We start from the raw sequence: 25,107 nt of genomic DNA, 5'->3' as shown, positions 1-25,107 counted from the left end.
AGGCACACTCCAGGTAACATCATTTTCATCCCTCAAACCATTTCATTCAAGAACTACCCAGCATGGTAGTGGTTGTTCAGTTTGCTCTCAGTTTATCTTTCCTAGTTCTTATTCATGTGCTTTTTCTTACCTATATACCCGTTACTTTTCAGAATATTCCTCTCAATATTCCATTCCATCAATATTCATCTTTAGAAAAAAAAAAAAAAAAATCAAAATGTTTATCCAAAAGTTAACAGTTTTGATTTTAAAATGCCATGGTACTTCATGGGCTTGTAGCTCCTGTGTTTCCCAGTCTGATGTTCCGCTAGCTGTTTGGTTCCATGATTCTCTGGTCTCACCGGGGACCTGCTGAACAACTACTATTTATAGGGATATATTTATTAGATAGAGAGGATGTTCTGATCTCAGATTACAGACCAACATGGGAAAGATAGGCAGAAACTGAGAAACCAAGTAAGAAATTCAAGTGTCTGAATTTAAATTTCTATCAGACAGCATAACAGCTTTTAAAATACATGCTCACAATCATTTCCAGTTGAAAACTAAAAACATTTCACTTCTATGTTCTCACCTATTTAAAGAGAAAACTTAAAAATTTCCATGGCAGATAGTGTCATGAAACACAAAACCAACTGGTCACCTTAAACAGTTTAAAATGGAAACTTTCTGTCCAGCTCTAGGTATTGTTCAATCTCTCTCTCTGAATGTTTATGAAGAGTACCTTCTCCCTTCTCCATCATTACATCCTGTAGTCCTTTTGCAATGGGGATTTAGACTTCAATCTAGATGATCAAGTCAAAGTCAGAGTGAAGAAAATTCTTTCTCTGAATGGTTGTAAACTCTTCGCTGTTTCTCTTCTCTGTCTTATTTATTTATTTATTTATTAATCCAATCACAGAATTCAGACGGGGAAAATACAGCATGTTGCCAAAATCACATAAATTTTAATGGGTTTCCTGTTCACTTAACCCCACATCAACAGTGTGACCTTGCTAGCCTGAACCATGAACCACTAGGGTGGGGAGGCCAAGAGCAGGGTGGATCTGGACTCACTCCAGTACAGATTGCACAAAGGGAAACGTGGGATGTTTCGTGGGATATTTTTGAAAACATTGGGTGTCTTTTTCAAGACACTTGTGCCCTAATTATATGGACGGTGGCAATAGATTTGGTAACCAGTCAGCAACTACCCCCAACAAGACTAACACACAATTAGTACTTGGGAAGTAAATGTTACTTCAACTCTAACTACTATACTAGTCCACATTTCTTCAACATATCCTGAATTTTTATATGGCCTGCATGTCCAGGATATTTACACACTTCAAAGTCCTTAATGTATTTGTCCTGCAAGGCAGAGAATTCTAATTATTGTTAGCAGGAAGGAAATTGAGGAATATCAAAAGACTTAAGAAAAAAAAATAAAGGTGTTCTAGTGTTGCAAGACTTAGAGGCACGTACTGTTAGTCCAGAAAGGACAAACGTGATGATCTTCTCTGACCTCTTGTACAACGTAGGCCATGTAACTTCCCCAAACCAGTTCATTTTAAGTAGAACAAATCTTTTAGAAAAACATCCCATCTTGATTTTAGAATTTCCACTGGTGGAGAAAGTGCCACAACCCTTGGTAATTTGCTCCAAAGGTTAATTGCACTCCCTGAGAAAAATGTGCACCTGATTTTTAATCTGAATTTGTCCCTATAAAACTTCCAACCTTCAGAGCCTGTTATTTTACTGACTGAAGAGCCTTCATTTTAAAAATTACATTCCCCATGGAGGCAATTAGTGTGGGATTATCTCATTTAACTTTAACCACACAAAAATGAAGCATCTTGTCTCACCTAGTGTTTGGGGATCCTCCTGTAATCAACTGAGAGAAAAAGACACTACCAGAAGGCAATTCATTGCAGCTATCTCCATATGGGATTGGTTGCCCACTGGAGATATCTAACTTCCGCATTGAATGCATAAGGATAACAAAGCAGTGAGCCTAGATTATATTCCTAGCTTTAAGGTGGGGAAAGTTGGATAAAAGAAATCTCTTAATTTTGGGTTGTGATCAGCTCACCTCATCAGTTATCTATTTACTGGGCAAAACACTGCGCTCATTAAGCTCTTCATGATGAATCTCCTCTTTGAGTTCCTTGCCCATTCTTGGGGGTTTTCTGAAGGTTTTTTTTCTCTCTCAATGCTCCTCCATTTATCAGTGCCCTTCTTGAGCTGGGACTCAGGATAGGACCCTGTGCTCCCAAAGAGGTGGCATTGATGCCAGTATCAGTGGTGAAATAAATCCACTTTGCTCAGATCTTACATTTGCTGCTAAACATTCAGTGATTACCGCTTCTAGGCACCACACTGCGCTGGAAGCTTCTCTTTTGCTCATTATCCACCCATAATGAGTCCTAAGCCTTTTAAAGAGTCACACCTAGAACAAATGAAGTCCTGTAAAGGCTTACCTTTGCTGTTTCTAGACAGAAAACTTTAGAGTTTGGCCAGTTTTCCAAAACAACTAGCTTGCTGTTTATCAACCACACATTCATTTTATTGTTGTCAACTCTCTGAGTGTTCGCATGGTCTGTAAGTATTACCTATAGAGACAGCTTTTTTTTTTTTTTTTTTTTCAGGACATGGTTAGGAATGTTAAACAGCTTTGCATCCAGAACCTTTCTCTGCAGGACTCCAATAGAAACACACCTGCTTAATGACGCTTTCCCATTTACAATTGCACATCGAGATGTACCAATTAGCTGTTTTTTAATTCATTTGATGTTTGCTGCAATGATTTTGTAGCATTCTCATTTCTTAATCAAAATGTCAGGTGGTACCAAGTCAAATGCCTTACAGAAATCTAAGTACATTACATCAGTGCTATTACCTTTCTCAACCAAGCTTATAATCTCATAAAAATGATATCAAGCTAGTTTGACAAGATCTATTTTCCACAAACCCATGTTGAAAGGCATTAATTATATTACCTTCCTTTAATTCCTTATTAATCAAGTCTCATATCAGCTGTTCCAGTATTTTGCCTAGGATCAATGTCAGGTTGACAGGCCTATAATTACTCAAGTCATCCTGTTTAACCTTTTTAAATATTGGCTCTATATAGGCTTTCTTCTAGCCTTCTGGAACCTCCCCAGGGCACCAAGATTTGTTGAAAATCATCATTAATGGTTCAGAGAGCTCCTTTGCTAGATCTTTTAAAATTCTTGGTTAGCTTCTGTAGTCTCTGTTATGACCATATGTCATTATTGCTGGGGGAAAAAAAAAAATGTCTGGAAGCTTCGCAAGATATTTAACATATCTTCCAGTATTCAAATGCCTGCTCAAGCTTGGCTGGCAGTGAGCTGCTCAAAGAAAGGAAAAACACAGAAATACAAATGCATTTTTCCTCCCTGCCCGGGTCACTGTAAATACCACTTACTCACATGAGAGCCTATAAATTCACATGAACACTTTCCACATAGCCCTGCCTTGAATAAAGCCATCGTCTGACCCCACCGCAGTCTCACAAATAGTGGCAGGCACTTCCAAGGAGCGTCACAAATTTCTTCCAAGAAGCTTTGCTAGTACTGCAGTGCAAGCCTGGTCTTACACTCTGCTACATCCACCGATATTCAGTACCCTTCACCCTTTTGGGGTGTGGAGGTTTCCCTCTATATGCATCAATGCATATAATTCAGGCTGTGGATGGACCCCAGCAATCTGACTAGTACAATTAAGTTTGAAAATACTTGATTCTGATCATTTCTATGTGATAGAAAAGGGACTAGCTTCTGCATATATTAATTACTGTCTGAGCAAACAGCACATACAAGGAAATGGAAAAAAAAAATATGCACTGGTTGTTATTTTTTAATACAGAAATATTCCAAATATTCGGTTGTAAGATATGTTTCCAAAACACTACAACTTACAAATTGACACTGCAACCTTATCAGCAGTGGCTATTGCATTATTTTGATAAGGGAACTGATGCTTTTGTTAGAGTCATTAAAAATACCATAACAGAAGTGTATCCTGTTGTAATTTTTAAATTTCTTCACTTAAGTCCAGTTTTAGTACTCAGAATATTTTGTTTTGTGGGTACCCAGACCATCTTCCGATGGACTGACGAGCAGGTATGTCTGTGTTCCCATTCTCTTTGAACTAGCAGCTTCTGTGTAGCAGGCAGAAGGAGTGTTTTTAATTCTAAGTGGGCATGCCTAATTTAACTCTGCTGGTCATTTAGCTAAGTTGTGCACTGAGATTTTTTTGTGAACAAGTAATAAAATGCATGGACAATTTTCCACATAAACATTTTCTGAGTTACTTGCATACCATCTGAATTCTCTACATGTTCCTTCTAACAGATGAAGCCCCTAAAGTTTTTGTTTCTGTTGGTTTTGGTATTTTGTTCAGGTATCCTTGAGATTAGTTAATGAATTAATTATTTTCTAAATTGCCCTGTGCCAATGCAGCTCATAGTCAGGAAGCATGAAGGTAGGGTTGGTTGAAAAGCTGACTGAAATAAGCAGTCTGTTCAGATGTGTGTGTGTACATAACAGATACGTAGCTAGATATGGATTTATCTATCTGTAAATTTATATATGTGTGTAGACATGTCAGTTGGTTAGATTATTATTTGGATAGAGAGAGAGAAAATCCCCTCAAATTTAGAAGGGAAATACTACCATAAAAATTGATTAATATTTTAAAATTAATTCTTAACATTGAATTGTAAAGGTGTGTTAAGTAAAAGAAGATGACATTAAAAGTATTGTACTTTTAAAGTAAAAAAATAAAAATAAAGGCATCCTCTTAGCTAACGTTGCACATCTGGCTGCCTCACTGCAGAAAGATGCAGCAGGAAGAATCATTGCCAAGAATGGCAATAAAAGTGTTTAGATGCATGGGCCTCCTTCCTTCTGTACTTCATGTTAGTCCACATGAAGATGAGCAGAAGTGTATGGATTAATGACTAATCTACATGGGATAAGTCTGAGGCTCCTAAATAAACTAATGTAGTAAAGGTAAAAATGGAAGCACAACTGTTTTATATATCATATATTTAACCCATGCAACGATAACAGAGAAGATGGTTATAAAGGCAGTAATGGGACACTAATAATGACAAGAGCTGAATTACCACCAGCAGTTACAGAAAATTATATGAACACCTAAATATTAAACTAGGGAACTTTTCCTTGGTATCCACATGTGGCAGTTTAGTTTTTTTCCAGAGCTGTTTGTACCCTTGTTGGAGGCAAAATATCTAACCTGATAAACTGTACTTATCCAAAACTATTTCCTATGAGATAAATTTCTGCTGCTCACCCAGTACCACATCGCTAAAAGCATACAGGTACTTCACATTTACCTGTTACCTGAGCCAAAGCTCTCCAGTAACAGTGCTCCCTTTATTGAAGGAGCATCGTTAACACTGCAGTTAGCTCAGGGCAGCAGTCGCAGTCATACCCGGGAAGCAGTGGGTACCGTGAGCTGAGCACACCACGTGTCAATGTTGGCACTTTCTTGTTTACAAAATGCATCGGTCACAAATAAAAGTTGCTGTTTTCAAAAGCTTTGCTTTGGCAATTCACACATGTGGAATAACAGTCGCAAACCATAAATGTCATACCTTTGTCACCAGGATTTGAAGAATTCTGCAGGGTTCCTGCTTGGATGCAAATCCCAGTAGTCACACCTCCTGCGATTCACATCAAATAAACTTTGAACAAGGTTTTGATTTTGGCAGCTGCTCTCAAGGCTAAACTTTCTTTCAACTCTTGCCATCCCAGTTTGGGGAAAGCTCTGCTTCTTCTGCACAGAGGTCTTGGCTTCCATCTTCCCCGCAACCCTGCCTTTGAAACCTATCAGGGAAACTGAAAGTTAGTGCAAAGCCTTTCTTCCGAAGGTGAGTCCCTTTCCTGATTTCCAGTAACTGCTAGTACCTTGTGACATGCTGACAAAGTTTGCCTTTTCCCACAAACACCTCAGCATAATGAGATGTGTCAAACTAAACAACATTTGCCTTTTGTCAAGCATAATCTTTATTTTTTTAATGTTTAATGTCTTTCGGGGCTCCTGGGAAGAGCCAGGTTGGCAGCCCAGGCTCAGCTCCACATAACAGCTACAGTCAGGCTGCTGCCAAAGGAGCTCCTCCACATGGTCCCACACCTGTCCCTAACCTGGTGGGGAGAGCAGGGACCACTGGACAGTGTTTCTCCTATGTCTCTTCACCCCACAGGCTGTCATCCACATGCTGCAGGGGCAGAAACCCCACTGCACTGCTGCGGACCAAATCATACACGTCCCTTCCAACAGAACTAGGACTGAGTCTGAGGAGCAACCTCTCACCAGGAGCTATGCAGGGAATCCTGCTGCAGAGGCTGGGAGCTGTCACCCACCCCCAGAGGCAGAAGGATGGAGGAATCACAGTAACCTTGATGGGAATCTCAAAAAAAAAAAAAAAAAAAAAAAAAAAAACAGTGCTGGGGAAATTTGGCAAGACATGGAAGTCTGCACAAAACACCTCTCGCCCCTAGATCCCCACCTGTCTGCAGGCTTCTTATTCCTCCTCCAGAAGAAAACAAAATGTTAAAAGAAACAAGTTCACTTCAGTTCAAGTTTCCTCCTCTGCTATTTTTCTTGTCCTTCAGGCTGGCACTGTTCAGCCTCTGCGTTCAAGCACCACGCGTTCCCTCTAGAGCACAGTTAAGAAGCGCACACATGATCATTTAAGTGCACACTTTACTTATCTATCCTTAAGAACACAAAATAGACCGAGGAAAAAAAGACGATGTCTGTATGCTCATTAAAACACTTCCAGCCCAGGGCAAGGATTTGATCAAAAGGATTCCTACCAATGGAAGGGCATGCTAGAGCCATTGTAAGAAGTTGTGTGCGAGCGTCCGCGTTCCTTTCCTTTTCTTTCTTGTGCCCTGTCCCTTCCACTGCCACCTCCAATCTCTTTTCTTCCAGCTGGGGGAACAGAAGAGATTTCAATTCCTTGATGACAATTGTGTCCTTTGAGCAGCCAAAGCAAAAGGCACTTTGAGTTCAAATGAGACTGTGACTTAAACCAATATTAGCCAAGACCAACACATGTTTATTGTAATATAAGTAACCTTCATTCTGATCAGCAGGTTTTCCTCACCCCACTGCAGTTTTACTCATTGCCTCTTTTATTCTTCCGAAATGAATAAATGAAATGGCTGCACATTTTTATTCACAGCAGTGGGTTTTAGAACTTCAAATCAGAGAGGCGTTTTGATTTCAGAAATAAACTCCAGAGGAAACAGTTTCAACCAGAACTTTCATTTATTTTTTTTTTAACCAGTTTAAGGTAACATCAAAACTCACCTTTCCAAAAAAATGAAACCTCACAGCATTCTTTTAATCCAAATTAAATAAAGTGTCATCCCTGTGTCCTCTTCCTTCATATTTAGAGGGAAAGAAAACTATCCTGCCCATACTTTAATGGTTTTGTCTGCAAATCCTAAATGCTCCGCTGCTTCAAATTTCAAATGATCTTATACAGCCAAAGTCTCTTTGGTGTCAGCAGCTGCCCAGGTAGCAACACAACCACGAGAACGCTGCTGATCAGAACAATGAATGCCTGATCTACAGATGTCATATCAAGGTAGAAATCTTGATGAGCATTGTAGTGACATTACAAAGTGGATTACACATGCTGTATCTGGGTCAGAGAAGGAGTTATTTCAGTAAGGTCAACAAAGTGCTTCTGACCAAACTTATTTTTCTACATTTAGAGAGAGATGCTTCTGTTTGTTTCTTCACATTACATTTAATAACAATATTCTCTCTGTACTTCTGTATCAGTTTGCAAGCAAAGTTAAAAGGAAGGCAAACCAGCCCCATGCCTGGTGTTGCATAATTTCAGATGCCAGGTACAGCTCCCTGGTCTTCTCCCCTTTGTGGCCAGGGGCCCAGCCACTGTGTCCTAGGCTCTTAAGTGAGCTATGTGTTTAAGGGGTCTGTCCCTCAGTTTGTTCCTACCCTCCTTCCCCACCCAGCATGAGGATACAGGTAGAACCTCCTTGCTTTCCAGCTGTGTTGAGTGTTGAGGAAGCAAATACAGCAAGGCTGTAAGGTCCTCAGGTACTCCAGCCCAGTGGCTGTGCAAGTCCCAAAATACCTAACTTTGAATGTTTGAGGCTCTGTGTAGTGAACACCTCACTGTACAGCACACAAGACACATCATCTTGAGCCACCTTTCCCAGAAATGGACAATAGCCCAAAGGCTAGGGGAACTCATCTAGATGGCAGACAGGAGATGAGGTTGCTCTGTTCTGGGAACAGAACAGTTCAAACCTGTTGGCTTACAGCACTGTGGATGCGAGGTAGGAATACCTGCTTTGTGAGGTTTTTTTGGCTGTCCCAACTTCTTTTCTCATTTTAAACTTAAAGACTTTTTTTCTTTTATTCTTATGGAATTTAATACAAACCATATATACATGTATATATATGTGCTCCCCACCACCACATATATATGCGGTGGTAGGGATCCTGGGGTGGTCAGACTGGCAAGCAGCAGGCAAAAACTTCCCACCCAAGGCTGTCAGCACAGCATAGATTTGGGGAACCATCCCAGGAGGTCCCATCCAGTGAAGGACATTCTGGAGCCTGTGCCCATGTTGTGCCCCGGCTGTACCTCAGGGTGCAGGGCTGAGGGGACTCTGCTCTGCTTCACCTGGACCCAGAAGCTTGGGTGCTCATCAGAGAAGGCACCCCAGAGAAATGCCCAGCTTTGGTCCATGCCAGTGAATTTGAAAGACTGTGAAGTCGCTCAGCAGACTAACAGGTAAAATAATGGTGCAGTTGCACCCTCTATGAGCCACCGGTATGGTTTTGTGCTGATTACTAATAGTCAGCCAGCTGTATTGACTTTGATACATGTCCTCTGCACTGCAATAGGTGGCCTAAAACAGTAGAGGCAGACCTTAAACTGAAGCATGGGGCAAGCTCTAAGTAACTTTAAACTAAGACTGTGAACAGAACCTCTTCCAACAGTGTTCATTTTTATTTGTTTTTAAAAAGAAAAAATAACTGGGGGGTACTTACTTGAGGTATTGGGAATCCTAACGTCACAAGTCCACACGCTAAGTCTGTAACTGAATGCTGAATTTTCAAGACTGTAGAATTGAAAAAAAAAAAAATATATATATATATATTATATATATAAAAAGCTGAGAAAAATTGTTGAAGAGTTTAAATAATTGAAAGTAAACAAAATTGTTTCTTTTTCCAGTTGCTATCCAACATATCAAAACCTGTAAAATCTCATGGTGATAATAAGAAGCATATTCTGCATTTATTTCTCTGTGATGACTGTATGCTTCATTCAAGGGCAGCAGTACATGTATCAGACACATTAGATTCCTGACGGTATGATCCAACACCCATGGAGGACTACTAGGATTATCCCGTTGACTTCTACAGGCATTCCTTCAAGTTAATGTCCTCCTGGTGCTTAATTACCTTCTTTAATAGATAATTTTGAACAAACACCTTTGTTTCAAAACATTGATGGTGTTTTATAAAGAATGAGTTTATTTGCTTTTATTACAGTGTATGGTTCTTTTTCTATCAATGTGTTGTAATCCACAGTTTAACTCTGATGTTAAACAGTCAACTTATTTAAGTGGGAAAGAAAAGCACCCCCCCACACTTTGTTTTAATAAGGCTTTACCACATACATAAATAATGGCCACAATTTGTTTCCATTAGGAAGATAAGCTTTCTTCAAAGCAGTTCACTATTTAAGGCTTTAAATATTTCCAGCACTTGCACAAGGTTGCAACAAACCTTGACTTATTTACAGAGAGATGTTGAGTGGAGATAAAACCACTTAATAATCCACCAGTTCTTGCTAAACACATTTTCCTTCCATGCCCTCTCTGAAAGCAGGTAGGATAGCACTCTTATTTAGAATACTCTTAAATTACTTGGATATCCTTTTATTTTACTGAAAGCTCTTTGAACTAAAGGCTTTACAGAACAGTTTCAATAAATGTGGTTTATGGCTTTTCTTAACAAAATAATCCTGAAAGTGTTTAGGGTTAAAACCATTTCAAAATGATTGTACTCTAACAATAGAAGAATCAACAACAATAGCATAAACAAAACAAGATGTGCCTCTTTGAAGGAAAGTTGACCAGGTGGCCCCAGTGACATTAAAAAAAAACTTCTGATTTTGGGAACTTTTCTCAGATATGCAGCAGCAACAACAACAACCAACTGCCCCAAATGCCCCAACTTCTGAGGAGAAAATATTCCCATCAATAGAAACACCTGACCTCGGCACATCTGAGTGCATTCCAGCTTTTCTCTGTGTTTGTTCACAAGGACTGCGCTTGAGTGGACACCCACTCACAACGAGACCTGACTCAGTAAAACTGATATATTGCCGCAGGGAGCCTAATGTATTTATCAAAATTTCCCCTTCCTTTGTGTTCAGCTGCTCCTTGAATGTCATAAGGTTGCCTTTTTTTTTTTTTTTTAAGTGTTCGTTTCTTTTTATCATTGCATTTGGTGCAGTTCTCAGGCAGCCTTGCAGTATCTCTGTTCTCTCTTGAAACGTGTCACTACAAGTTGCCTTTTCAGCCCTGCTGCTGGCCTTGGAAGCCAAAGGAAAGTCTCCGTGTGCCTCTGTCAAGCTTTTGTTCCAGCTCTCGCTACCCCACTCCCAGTTGCACATCCCTGTCTCAGGATTTGTTTTATTATTTCAGTCACAGCACACTTTCATCATAAATCTCTCTCTCTCACTGGAGCACCCGGCCCTATCCCTGCCCCGAGGGCACTGATGCTTCCCAGGAAGAGAGAAGGAAGTCTGCCTCCTTCTCCCTTACATCTTCATCTTCTCTCCCTGCAGGGTTATTGTGGTGACCTTCTACATGCCAAAACAGCCACCCAGGTGGTGAGAAAGTGAGCAGGGAACTCCAGCTCTGTGGTGGAAGTGGAAGTTCAGAAGTAAGGGAGAGTTGTGACTTGGCCTAACTTCAGGACTTAAATAGCTTAAGTAAGGGGTATATTCCCTGTGTGTGGCTGCTGGAGACCGCAGCAGGTGAGGCAGACCTCCGAACCCAGAGGAGTTCGTGCCTCTTTATTAACCCTGCGGGAAATGTGGTGAACACCTGGAGTGTTACTCATCAAACACCTTGCACAGCTCCCTCCCCCCGGTCACTGCCTTTGTCATTTCGCTGAGGAAAAGTGCATCTCTGCCCACGTGAAGGGGGGCTGACCGCCATGAGCCCCACGCCTTCCCCTCCAGGCTGCCGGCAGAGAAAGCAAAGCAATCAGCAGGTGCTGTTTGCAGACGAGGTTTGAGAAAATCTCCCTCTGCCCCCTCCTGCAGGCTCTGCACACATGAGCGCTACGCGGGAAACAACAAATACAGCATTAGTCATTTCCTCCTTGCTGCCAGCTGCTGATGGTTTGCATAAGAAGAACCCTTGGACTTCAGATTATTTCTTAAAACGCCTCTCACCCCAAATCTCTCAGCAAACATTCGCTGGAAGGGCGCCTGCTCTGCCGGCCATGCGCTACTCCTCACAGCACCCAGCACCAGCCTGCACATGTTCATCTTCACCTCAACAGGAGGCCTCACCCAACGGCCCACTCAGATTGTGCTTGTGAAGAAGCCCTGTGCTCGTAATTGTAGTTAGGTTAAGGCTTAGCTGCTTCATTTGTGATTAATGCTTAGGTTACGGTGGCATCTACAAATTTCAGTTATGGATCAGGGCCTGTGTGACACAGTAAGGCTAAGTGACAAAGGAGACGGCCTTTGCCCCCAGAAAACAGATAGTCAACAAGGCAGTCAGGAAACAACTCAAGTGTAAAAAAGAAAAACAGGTGGATGAGCCAATAAAAAATAAAAAAATAATAAAAAAATAAAAATAATAAAAAAAAAAAGAACAGGTTGAGCAAAGAAGCCAAAGCCTCGTCTTCACAAATAAGATTTAATTTTGATGTGACACTTGCTTCCCAGTGAAGCCCAAGTTGGCAGGATGAGGGGGAATATTTCCTCATCCTGCTGGCTGGTTAGGAAGATCAGCACAGTTAGCACAGCCCCAGGACAGGCAGAAAGCTCTAAGAAGTTTCAAGAAAAAAAAAATAAAAATCTGTAGCTAACACCAACACATAAACGTATCCTTAGGAGACAGTGAGGTTACAGCAAAAATCAGCCTTATTTTCTCCTTAACCACATGGTTTCTAAGATCATTCACTAGAAGAGCAAACGTGTGTTTGTGGTGAAATGAAGCCCCTGCTCTCATTCTGCCTTCAGCATGGGCTGGTTCTGAGAGCACATCCTTAGGAGCCTCCTGTGAGCTCCATGCCCTTCACCACACACCATTTTATATTTTGCCAGATTTTAATCTTGACTTGCCACCCCTCCACTTTTTCTACACACCCTTCTGTATCAGATGCCTCCTCCTTCAGTTAGTTTATATTCTCCCTTGTCTGGTATTCCACATAAGTTTTATTCTTTTGTTTGGGTTTGTTTTGTGTTTGTTTTTTTGTTTGTTTGTTTGTTTTGGTTCATTTTGTTTTCCTTTCGTGGTGAGTTTATTACTGGGATTGTGTACAACTCTTAGGCATTACTCTTATTTAATTTATCCTGAAAATGTATGTATGTTTCCTCTCTGTCACCATGTCATCCCTGTTTGAATGCATTTTCAATTTCTTACCTCAAATAAAATGGTTTTATGTAGTAAATTGCAAAATCTGCATTACTTACCTTTACAGGAAAGACAACTCTTCAGCCCTACTCATAAATCAGTCACTTTTTGAAAAATCTGTTCTGACATGGGGCAAGCTGGTAGGAGCTTTGTGATTCTCTTTAGTGTTTCTTTTTCTTCACCCTCCCCCCAGCACCACAGTCCCAGGAAATTATTGTCTGCCTCTGAACCTGCTTCCCATCCTCTAATGTGAGCACACCGAGGCAGTGAATCCATTAATGTTTCTGGCTGTCTACCTATGCTGTCAATAAATCATGTTCACCATATCTCCTTCAGTGACCCCTTGTTCCTTACATACTTGAGTACTTTCTTATTATTTATGTTAACCTCCTCTGCAATCCCACTGCATTTTTTACCTGTTCTTGCCTTGTCATTGTTTTACTGTCTCATTTTGCAGTCATGCTCAGAACCTCTTTTTAATATCTCACATGCAGCACTTCTCACATATTTGTTATATATTTGTTCATTAATCATTGGGTTTGGAGGACAAATCATGTTCTACACTTGTTTCCCTTTTGAAAGTAAATCACAGATCTCTCCATCTTTGCTTCCTTCTAAAATATTCTATCAATGTTAATCCTAAAATATGATTTGCCTCTGAATTTGGGCTGATCATGGACTTACAGTCCTTAACCCAAACAAAATTACCTTGCCAGGAACAACAGAAGTTAAAATAAAAAATGAAGTTACATGAACGAGTTTTCTTGCTGAAACAAGAGGCCTGCAGAATATCTGTGGAAATATCTGTGGATATTCCCTTGGGACAATTTTATAGGTCTAATACAACAAACTCTATTTCTAAGTTCTACAGTCTAACATATTTTTGTTTGTTTGTTCACTTTTTAATTTGCGGGTTGGCCTCTGCTTTATATCTCCTCACTGCAGTTCCTTCCCTACCTCCCCATCTCTACATATAAGTGGAAAGAGTAAGTAGAGTTTTGCACACAAGTAGAGATACAGACACATGGAAACACATCATTTGAGTTACCCTCTTATATTCCTATAGATGATTCTGACGGTGTTGTACTAGAACTGGAATGTCCAATACATCAGAAGAAAGGTTATTTTCACAGTATTCATGCCAAAATTGCAGATGCTGGTCTTTGTAACCACTCATGCAGCTGAAGGCAAATGAGAACTAAATGCATACTCCAAAGCATAAGGGAGTATCCTCAATATAACTACTCTGACAACATCATAGGCTGATATGTCTTTTGATACCCACAGAAAAAGGGCAGATGCTCAGTGTCAGGCTAGTATTGTTTATGTGTGAATGAACTTTCCATATTATATTTTCTAATTATGTTATGCTGATATTTGTTGTGAATTTGGGAAATAGTCTTTGGCTACAAGTACAGCAGCACTAGGGATCACAATTCTAAATTGGGTTTTGCCTGCGTAGATTAAGACACACTGTCAGCTTCTGATACATTTTCAAGTACTATTGCACACTCTTGACAATACTTGATCAAAAAGCAATGGATAATTTTGTATCACGTGTTCAATAACATATATATGCTTCAGGGCATTCTCTCTCCTGTTAGATCTCCCTACATATTGATCAGCGTGCAGCAAAAGGGGACAAATCTGCAAGCAAGGAGTTTCTTACCGGAATTCACCTGGAACCATTCAATTCTGTGACCTAGCTGGAGCAATGTCTTTCTTCAACACTGACATTTATTATTGATAGATACTGGAACAAGGTGCAGGGGACAGCCCCATCCCAGTCTGCCAGAAGCCCAGCAGATATGGCAGTAATGAGGGAGGTAGGAGACAACAGTCTGTCCCTGCTTTACCTGACATAATCAGGAACATCCTACAACCTAAACAGAGGCCCTGATTGTGCAGGCTGGCTGTAAACTTCATCCGGTCAAGCTTCATCTGGCCACTTCTAGATGCCTTCAATATAGGCTTCTACATCTGAACCCATCATTCATATTGCCTTATGGCTGCTGGAGAAAAAAAGGAATTGTTAGCACACATTATTTAAGCCTTCAGTATGTCTGTTGCTCTCCGTCAACTATAAATGGAGCCAAATGGGGAGAATCATGGGGTCAATCATCAGGAGGTGATGGAGAGGTCTAACTTGCACCTCAGCAGCTGAGGAAGAGGTCTGACCACTGACCACTCAGTCAACTTTACAAAATGAATGAGGTGGAGGAGGAAAGGTAGAGGCTCATTCCAACACCTATCGGTACAGCCAGCTGCCTGGATCAGCTGCCTTTCCCTGATCTGTACTGCTCTGTTCCCACTTGTTTTTATTGCTCTAATCCCAGTTCATTGATACACCTCATACCTGTCAGCTCATCCTCCAGAAAGTCCATACCAGGTCATGTGCTCGCATTGCAGTTACCACTGCAGTTTTCATGCTATGCCTACGTATGCACACTGATTGCCACACTGCCCCAGAAGGCTTCATGGGCTCAGTCTGTGTTGGGAACAATCACGTACTGCCCAATAATTTCCTTAAACTGACAATATTAGCATTTTTCCGCTGCAGGAGCTTGTCCTACCACCTGTTAGACTTAGCAATTTTTATTATTTACCATGAAGTAAGGCATTTTTTCCCCACTTGCTGCAGCTAAAAGAGAAGGAACAGAACTTCTCTGTCTTAATGCTGGTAACAGCTGAGGGCACTGGGCCTGTTCAGCCTGGAGAAGAGGAGGCTGAGGGGAGACCTCATCGCAGTCTACAACTTCCTCGTAAGGGGGTGTCGAGAGGCAGGAGACCTTTTCTCCATTAACACTAGCGACAGGACCCGCGGGAACAGGGTTAAGCTGAGGCAGGGGAAGTTTAGGCTGGACATCAGGAATGGGTTCTTCACAGAGAGAGTGGTTGCACACTGGAACAGGCTCCCCAGGGAAGTGGTCACTGCACCGAGCCTGACTGAATTTAAGAAGAGATTGGACTGTGCGCTTAATCACATGGTCTGAACTTTTGGGTAGACCTGTGCGGTGTCAAGAGTTGGACTTGATGAACCTTAAGGGTCCCTTCCAACTCAGGATATTCTATGATTCTATGATTCTATTTCCTAGCCGAGTTATGTCCTTTTTTATTCTCATATCTTGGGACAGGAATTAGTTTTCTTTTGTGTTTCTACTTTTGCCACAGATACACTTCCTTCTTCAGACTACTCATACCATAAAAAAAAAAAAAAGGAAGGCTATGTTTTAGATGCTCTGGAGCATCAATTGATATACCTGAGAGGCACAAGGTGTAAAGGTATTATTATATCTGCCAGGGACAGCCAGAGATGGCCACATAATTTAGAAGAGTGTCAGGGGTGCTCTAAAATATGCAGGTGTTCATGACCCCCACTGATCTCTCCATTAGCCAAGGATCATTGCAGCTATTAGCCTCTGCTGCCGTATTCCCTCTCCAGGCTGAACTAGGATGAATTTCAATTACTGCTCCACTCCCTTCCTTTCCCCCTTTATGGCTTCTTTCAAGAAATATCCTCTATCATGGTTCCAACGCGTTACAATATTCCAGTCAAATTTCATTAGGACAACTTTCATTTGCTTAACTTCTCCTCGTGTCAGGAGTGTTTGTGTTGCTACCTCTTGTACATTTTCTTTCTAATGATAGATGGTGTCACTGGATCCTAAGTACTCCCCAACTTCAACTTAATTGATCAGACTTGGCACGTTTCCTAGACTTAGGACCTGAATAGCCTCAGACTATGCACGCTTGGCTGTTCAGCAAGCTGTGTGAGATGGCAATCTTGCATTACTTCTGGAAACCCATTCCTCTGCTTCACTTCTGCATCGTGGCTGTCCCAATCGATAGCCGAGTAATTAAAATCCCTCATGATCAATGTTCTAGCTGTTTTACAGACTTCTCTTATCTGTAAAAAGATTTGCCAGCCTACTTTCTCTGCCTGCCCTGGGGGTCTGTAGCAACATCCAAGAATAACACGACTGCGTTCGTTGTCCTTCCTCAGCTTCTGCCCAAACAGCCTCTGCTCTGACAGGCAAAACATTTGCAGTGTTTCCTGCTTTGGACATGGATATATACTGCTGCCTCTGCTGTGACTGAAGAACACAGCCTGTCCCCTTTAATAAACTTTGTATCTCCCTACTCCATTTTCAGTCCCTTTTAGCTCACACATTCCAGGAATATCACACTTAGCCTTGGAAATGCATATTTCCAATTGGTGACCTTATTAATATGCTCGCAGCATTTGTATAGAAGATATTTTCTCCTCCCACCTTTGCTTTACATTCTCATTATCTCCTACAACGACAACCAGCGGATACATTACTGTGAGATCCATGCATTCCCTCCTTTAAATTCTTCTCCTCCCACACCACTAATCTAAAAAAATGGCTAGATCATTTCCTTATTAGTGGACAATCTGTTTGCTCCCATAGGGTTGGGAATAATACGGGCCATCTCTCCTTTGCCATTTTGCTTTTTCAGTGTTGTTGTTTATAAATACCAAACCTCCCTCTCACACACACACACATACACCCCGACACTACATTTATCTGCAGTAAAACAAGCCACTTACATACTAGAAAACACCATTATGCTGATTTCTTCTTCCTCTGGTTAGCTAAGAGGTGTAAGGCTTTCTTTTACAATACCTGCACGCCTTCCCTCTATATCATTTGTACAATCACCATCAATTATGCCAGGCTCTTTTTAAAGCTATTTCATCTGCCATAGTCCACTGGCTAAAAATCCCCAGCCCCTTCTTCTGGAAGCATTTGACTCGTGTGTGTGCGCGAGGATTTGGTGTTTTAAACAGCAGTGACTATCTGCAACATCAACTCTGCTATCAACACTTCCCTGATCTAATTTTGCTGCAGATTTCCCCATGCTCATTTCATCATTTTGTGAGATCCTGTCTTCCAAATCATTAAAACTCTGGGAAATGCACTGGGCGCAGGCACAACCCCCCATCTCTTTATTACACTTTTTCCCTCCTTTACTACCACTTCTCAGTTACCCAGCCCCTGCCCTTTATATCCTCCTGTTTCTGCTGGAACAGGGCTGCTTCTCCTGCACGAGGCTGTGCTTCCAATGCACTCATCCTGCAACTCGCTCACAGCTGGTTCTCCTCCTCCTCTGTCACTCCTTCGGAGTATGAAACCAGCCATCTGTCATCAGTGAACCTCTCATATTCATTGATCTTCCCCAGCACATCAACCTGTCTTTCTAATTCTGCTCTCCAGTTTCTTAGCGCTCCAGCTAACTGGCAGTGCACAAACATGTATGTGTGTGTGTGTGCACACAAACACACACGGTGTTGGTCTGTTTTTTTCCAGTCCCCACGTTCAAAATACACTTTCAGTTTCTGAAGCCGGGGCAAGCAAGCAGAGGATGCCTGCAATCCAGCTGCAGATAAATTGCACGTATCGTGAAGTAATGAAGAAACATGAATCCCCAAAATACCATGGGGCATCCCTGGCTGCTGAAGAGTTGCATTTACAAGGAGAGGTGCAAAGCAAGCCCTGCAGCTTCTGGAGAAGCTCCTACAATGAATTACAGAACTTCTTTTCCCTTCTAGCATGCAGTGCAAGGTGAGATGCAGGATCAGAGCTGTGCAGCCTCTTTTCCCTTCTGCTCCCTCTCCGACTGATACGGACCCACTCCTTTTTGACACCTTCCCCAGCTCTTTGTCCAGCTCCACCTGTGGTCCATTTTCTTACACTTGTCAGCTCTTGGCCTGTGTTTGTACAGAGTCTAGCATAACAGGAATAGTGCTGGTAGCCACCATGGTTTGAGAAACAGCAACAGCAATAACAATAATAATATCCAGTCACTGTGAGGCTGATGGTCCCACAACGTAATTAAAACCAGGAGGAGCTACTACTGTTTTCTGGTTTACAGGTTGTTTTGTTTGTTTGTTTGTTTTTGTCTGGAACTCTCCTAATAGCTGACTTTTGGAACCAAACTATCCTTGTTCCACCAACTCAGCCCAAGACTGCTCAACAGGGAAATCAGCCTGGCTGAAAGTTGTGTACAGGCATTCTGGTTTCTTGGATCTGTTTCTCTTAAAGGGTGTGATACAGGGTTTCTTTGTACAGCCCTGCTAAAATCAGACACCGGGATGAGAGTCACTTCTGTTCTTGGACAGCATGAAGGCATTTACGTTTTTAAAACAAAAATCTATGAAAATGTGATCCATCTTCTTTCACCTGCCACTAAATCAAACTGGAGAGTCTATCTGGTGTTTTCCCTACAACAACGGATGACATCAGATTAATAAAGCCTACAGAGGCAATGCAGCTCACAGCAAACCTCATGGGCCTGTTTGTAATCACTGCGAAGTTCTTCTGTGTCAGCCTGCCTGCTGCATATGAACATTATATCCCCATGAGAAAAACCCCCATGACATTTTCACGGAAGATATTTACTGCATATGAGCAGTGGGTGATTGATAATTTAAAATTTAGGCATCTTATCCAATTTTATTTTTTACCATCAGAATGACAAAACTCATTAAAGCATATGATCATCTAATCTTTGTCAAATACTGTCATTATGGTAAGAGTCCTTTGCAGAGAGAGAAGTTGGGGTATTACAATATGACCTGGCCCTCATTTTGCACACCTGTGCCTTGCCTTACATCTTCTTGACCCTTGGCCTTAACCAATAACACCTACAGAAATGGGGAGGATGATGCTTCTTTGACACAATCCATTTTATTCACACACACTGAAGCTCTCATTTCCTGAAAGAAGTTGTGAGAAAAAGGACCTTGAACCCCTGCTCAAGAATTCAAGCCTGCCCCTCAGCAAGAGCTTTGACCAAAGGTCCTTCTGTCTCATGACTTCCTTCCAGGGCCATTTGCTTCTGCTGCCTCCCCCTACACTCCCAGTCACCACCTGCTCAACACCCAGGCCCTCACACATGCAATAATAGAACTCTTTGTCCTGCCTGGATTCAAGCTGACTGGCTTCCCCTGAAGCCTAGTACCTTAGACAAAGACTTTCATCGTTTTCCTCTATCTTTCTTTATAACTAAACATTTTCTTCTGTATAACACCAGTGATATGTGGCTAGCAAGCCCATTTGCTTTAATAAGGTCAGCAACTGCCTGTAGATGAAAGACAACTTGATTGCAGCCATTAGCACATTCCAGCAAGACAAGCACATATTTTAAGTGAATGTTCAGTAAAAGGTGCTGGATTAATATTTCTGTAAAGTGAGGTTCTCTCTTGACCTACAAAGTCACTCCTTCACATGCATTTCGTTTATTCCACTCCTGCCACTTCATCGCATTTTGGCAGCCCTGGTGGCCAATGTAAGGCATCCTGACTGCAAGGCTGTCTGTCTCCACGCACGTACAATTCTCTCTGTGACGTGGCCACAATTGCATCTTGAAATAGGTCAGGGAACTGATCTGATTGAAAAATAGCAAGAAAAAAATTAATTACTTTTCGAGAAAAAATACTTTTTCTGAGCTGGTTCATTAGACCCCCTTACAAACCATGAGCTATGGCTGTGGACTTCATACTGCATGAAGACTGCAGCCTTGGATGAGGCTCCATGAAAGTTTTAACTAGTCAAAGTTTACCTCGTCATCCCATCCCAGCTGTTACCCATTATTTCCATGTGGGTTAGCTTGTGGTGGATTCCACTAGAGACTTTGACACGTGAACTAAGAATCTAATTGAGATTTTCAACTTATTTCTTAGAGTAGTCTGATAGTTGGGTTTGGTTTAGACTTAATTCAAATAAATAGTTTTCTTCCTTTCTACTGATTTCTTATAATAAAAAAAATGTTTACTTCTGAATTTCTGTTCTCACATTAAAAACCAAACAGCTTCTGACCTTTTTTTTTTCACATTTCCTTCCTGAGAAAAGTTGAACTTAATTCCTTCAGAAAGTCTGAGGAGTCAGTTCCTGCACAGTCATACACTGCGTTCACTGTCACTCACAAAGACTGCTCCCCACCTGCAGATGGTGACATTCAAACAGAGAGGAAACTTTTGCAACCCAGTACTCTGCAAAAATAAAATTAGAGCCATTTGAAGCCAGGGTAACACACAGTCCCCATGTGTGTTGCTCACAGAAACATCACCCTTGGCCACCCCTAATCTTTCCACCTTGGATGAGTTGAACTTCTTCAGTCAAAACAGGATGGGGGCCACTGCTGCTCCAAGAAGGGTGTGGGTCTCTCCTAGGTCCATTATCTCCTAGGCCCCAAGGAAATATCTCAAACAACCAAGAGTGTCTCTAATGGTAGTGTAAGACTGATTAAGCAACTGAATTTCCTCCACTGTTTTTAAACACCTGTTGAAGCATGGTGCAGTTGTGGGGGAAGGAATGCTTTCACCTATGTCTCCAGCCTTGGGCATCTACAGTGGCAATGGACACACTGGAAAGGCAACAGGGAGATGTGCTGTAAAAAGTTCTGCCAAGGGCCGCTTTGTAGCTCTGCAGCCAAGTAAAATTGAGCAATGAGTGATTTGGAAGTGATTCTTTCCATAGCACTGCAATTCACTCACCTCCTCAAAGGCTAAGCATGCCAAAAATAGAGCCAGCAAAGTACCCCAAATACTTGTTTGGCTGAGCCCCAGGCACAGCAGAGTAAAACAGGGCTTTCTGCTAACCAGGGACTAGCCTGCTGTCCTGCCTGCATGTTAGCACAGAGCAACCTCACTTCTTAGCACGTCTCTCCTGGGACTGTCCTCATTCTCTGTCACATTACAGCAAGGTTCTCAGTGTCTTTGAGCATGGCACCAATGTCCTAAGGACACTGCAAGATGCTGTGGTCTCCCAGTCTACTGCTTATACCCTTAAGCAACAAGATGCAGTCCTATAGCTCCCGAAAAGTCGAGTTCATCAATACACACATGTACGTAGACTTAAATGACAAGCAGCATTACAGTTCCTCACCTTTGTCAGATATTCCCATACATTAATGATTCCCTGCATGTTACAGAAAAGCTTACCTTTCACCATGCTGAGTTGTTTCTCTGCCTAACTGTCCCTTCAAAGTCAGAGACACAACTGAGCTTCATGCAACACAAGGAAATAACCTCACTGCAATGACATTCACCCTATAGCACACCTATAACTTATAAACACTGCTGGGACTGTCTGTGTAGGGAAAAGACATAAATACGTGGGCTGTGGGTGGTGGAAGGCAGGTAGCTGAAGCTGGGAGGAGCCGATGGGTGGAATAGGCAGCTGAACAATTTAATTGCTTTTTCAGTTTTCCTGTGGTGGGGTATGCAGTGTAGCAACCTTGGCTCAGCAACTGACTCTTTTCTGTGCAGTGACATATATAATTAACATAGGTAGTTGCACACTTAGTTCTACATTATTTAAATGCTCTGTTGTAGAATATTGTGTCATACTTCATTTCCACGCATAAAGAATAAACCACATAACTCATGTGGGTGCCAGAGATCTCAAACGACTAGTCTCTGTAAACCCTGGAGGGAATGCTAAATTGAGCTGAAAACTTCCTTTCCGGCATTATGCATCCACTTTCCCTGTTAACCTGTTTTTCCCCCAGTCAGAGGTTTTTGGTTTTGCTCCAGGTGATACCTTCTCAGGAAGGAGGAAGTACATGAAGGGATTCCTGTACTGATTTTAAAGGCTGTCCAGAAAGAGAGTCTGGGAGGACACAGACTGGATAATAATGAGTCAAAAAAAAAAAAAAAAGGCAAGGGCAAAAACCACCCCAGTACTGAAGACTGAGTGGCTGCAAGATTTGATCCACTCCAATATCTAGAGATGCAAGGGGATGTAGGCACATAAGCAGAGGAGTAATTTCGGTGTATGAAAGACAGGACCTTATATCCCCCATCAGTTTGCAGTGAACTAAACCCTACGTGTTTTGGATTCCAAAAATTTGTGCTAACCAGTGCCCCATAAAGCAGTCTAGGACATGGGAACACTCTGTTAAAGCTGTTTCACTTCAAATGGAAGACTTTGGTATTCACTTGGCCAGGGGAAAAAAAAAGGAGCATGACTCTGAAATTCCCTGGGCACAGCAGACTCCTAGCCAGTGTTTTGGAGTAGTTAAAACAGAGATGGTACCTAGAGAATATATTTCTGTATTTAAATTCAGTGCAATACATTTGGACAGGATCTGAGGTGTCCACTCAGAATTGGAATGAATACTTAGGTAGGACAGATGAAGTCAGTGACTAGTACCTCATTCTTATAGCCCAACACATTGCTTAAAAGAATTCTGAGAACTTGAGGTGTTAAAACATCACTTCTAAAAGTGACAGTCTGAAGATCCTGGATAGAGAAAATCATGGTTGCGACTACAACCATCAGTCACCTGCTTTTTGAGACAGCCAGCATTGCTGGTTGTACTTTCAAGGCAAGCATTACAGCGGTGGAAAGGCTCATTGGTTAATAATGTGAAATCAGGCCTGGAGGCACTGTGTTACCCCAGGGAATGACACATGGTAGCAATACAAATTCAAGTAATCCAGCAGAAAAATACTGTCAAAGCCCCTTGATAAAGAAATGTTTGTGAGAATTGGGTATTGGCTAAACAGCTCATCAAATCCTTCACAGTCCTATTATTGCTTCCCATTTCTCGTCTCAGTTCAGTCTCAGGCAAGAACAAAAGATTGCAAAGCACTTTTCCAGGACCAAGAACACTGATGTACTTTTCAGTTCTAGTAGCTCATTTCTGTTTTGCTTTGGATCAGACATGAAGTGGTTGTTTCTATGGGAGTGAAAGAAGAGCAACAGAGGATGAAATGAAAGTGTGCTAAAACTGCAGCTGCCTTAGACTCCAGTGAAAACCCTGTACTAGGAACAGAAATAAAGTCGCAACAGAAGGTACAAGAAAACAGCCAAAAAGTCTCCAGTGTTGGCTTGGATGCCAGAGATTGCACAGAGCGCTTCCCACAGAAAGCCGTACGTGCCGATCTCTGTAGCATTCTGACTTAGAGCTAACATGGGTCATCAGCAGACACTGCGTTTTTGGACAAATCACGGGAGATTTCCAAGCTATGTGTAGGAGGAATAGGACTGAGCAAGACCTACGTGTTAATCATCAGCCTGACAAAAAACATCTATTTGATCTTTAATACTTGGTCACAGGCTCTATGTGACACAGTGGACGTTAGAGAGAGATGATGAGTGTGAATCTTATTTCATTATCCATGTGCTCATGTGTAAGGAGAGGCAGTTCGTACAGCCATCTGGTCTCACTGTGCAGTCATGCAACAGTTTTTCAGATCTTTGTCTTCTGATTGGCCTTCTTTCACTCTAATTTTCTGTCTTGTTTGAACTAAGAAGGACAAATGACTAGAAAGCAATGCTCGCTTTTGTCTGTCAGCTCACAGTATCACAGGAACGTATTTACATTGGTACCAGCTACAGATCTCTTTGCAAGTACGAAATGGGATGGAGCAGCCGTAGAGCAGCCCTGGAGGGGCTGAAGAGAACTCTTTTTGCTTGTTATTGCTTCCCACCTACACTCTATCCTTGCATATATACTTAAAGAGGAGTCAAAAACAGTAAAATCGGTGTACACAAGGTCTTCAAAGCTACAGATATGAACTCCCAGCAGTACTTATACCCATATTTTGACTCTGTTAATCCTCCCGTCCGTCTTCCACCTTCTACTAATAAGTGTATAATGTCTCCTATCACACCTCTTGCCTTTGTTTTGCTGCTAAAACCCACTCAGGTCCCCAGTTCACGCACACAAAGGTGCTGCTACAAACAGTAGGCCTGATCCTGCACACGTATAATGAACATCTGTGCGCTTGGGGTCATTCTCTGCCAGATGTTAGCACTAATTAGTGCTTTCACAGCTTTCAGGTTTTTACCGGCTGCTGCTTTCGCTCTATTAAAGTCAGTTAAAACAAAGCTGGTTAGCACTCTGAAGTCCCCCCAGCCTGACAGGGAAAGCCTTCGAGGGCAAGTGTTTCTCACTCTGTATTTCAAAATCCTGCAGGTTCTCAGACTTCCAACCAATCTTAACTTCATCCCGAATCAAAAGAAAAGGGAACCAAGAAACCTTAGCTAAACACATCGATTTATCAAAAAACAAAACAAAACAAAACAAAAAAAAAAAAAAAAAAAAAAAAAAAAACAACGAAACATGGACCCTCCAGGATAGCCAGGAACAGCCTATACTTTTCCCTCTGTATTTACTTTCTGTGTTGGACTGAGCACTCACTAATGACTGGTATGCCAATCGCTTTAAGGAGAGGAAAGGCTCAGGGATGAAAAGAGACAACCAGGGAATTCTAATTCAGACATTTATCAAGCTCTTAGACTCAGATGCTCCTGAAATTCATTTGTAAAACCATGTGAACTTTCTCACTGAAGGAATATCAGCAGTGATACCATTGTGGGGGAAAGAAAAGATCTCAAGCTTTGAAAATATGACCGTAAGTGCTTTGCTGAATAGTGTTCAAGTG

At 41.7% G+C, this 25,107-nt stretch overlaps 2 long non-coding RNA genes across 3 annotated transcripts in view; one reads left to right on the top strand and one right to left on the bottom strand.

The window, feature by feature from the left end:
• The window catches only part of LOC106015449 (uncharacterized), a 175,726-nt gene that overhangs the window by 16,435 nt on the left and 134,184 nt on the right, over positions 1 to 25,107 (bottom strand). Inside the window, exons 5-7 of the long non-coding RNA XR_001187494.5 lie at positions 9,070 to 9,140; positions 6,849 to 6,966; positions 5,624 to 5,855 (exon numbers count right to left, since the gene is read on the bottom strand). This is a non-coding gene — a long non-coding RNA (uncharacterized lncRNA). The remainder of the gene's footprint in view (positions 1 to 5,623; positions 5,856 to 6,848; positions 6,967 to 9,069; positions 9,141 to 25,107) is intronic.
• LOC140001992 (uncharacterized) lies at positions 10,867 to 12,723 on the top strand. 2 transcript variants are annotated; one of them, XR_011807828.1, is made up of 2 exons: positions 10,867 to 10,977; positions 11,363 to 12,723. It is a non-coding gene; the product is annotated as an uncharacterized lncRNA (long non-coding RNA). The 2 variants fall into 2 exon arrangements; XR_011807827.1 differs by having other exon boundaries at positions 10,882 to 11,071.

This window comes from Anas platyrhynchos, chromosome 3, assembly GCF_047663525.1.
Source record: "Anas platyrhynchos isolate ZD024472 breed Pekin duck chromosome 3, IASCAAS_PekinDuck_T2T, whole genome shotgun sequence".
Taxonomy (NCBI): Eukaryota; Metazoa; Chordata; class Aves; order Anseriformes; family Anatidae; genus Anas; species Anas platyrhynchos.
The sequence above is the reverse complement of the archived record's forward strand: the minus strand, read 5'-3'. Positions and strand labels throughout refer to the sequence as shown.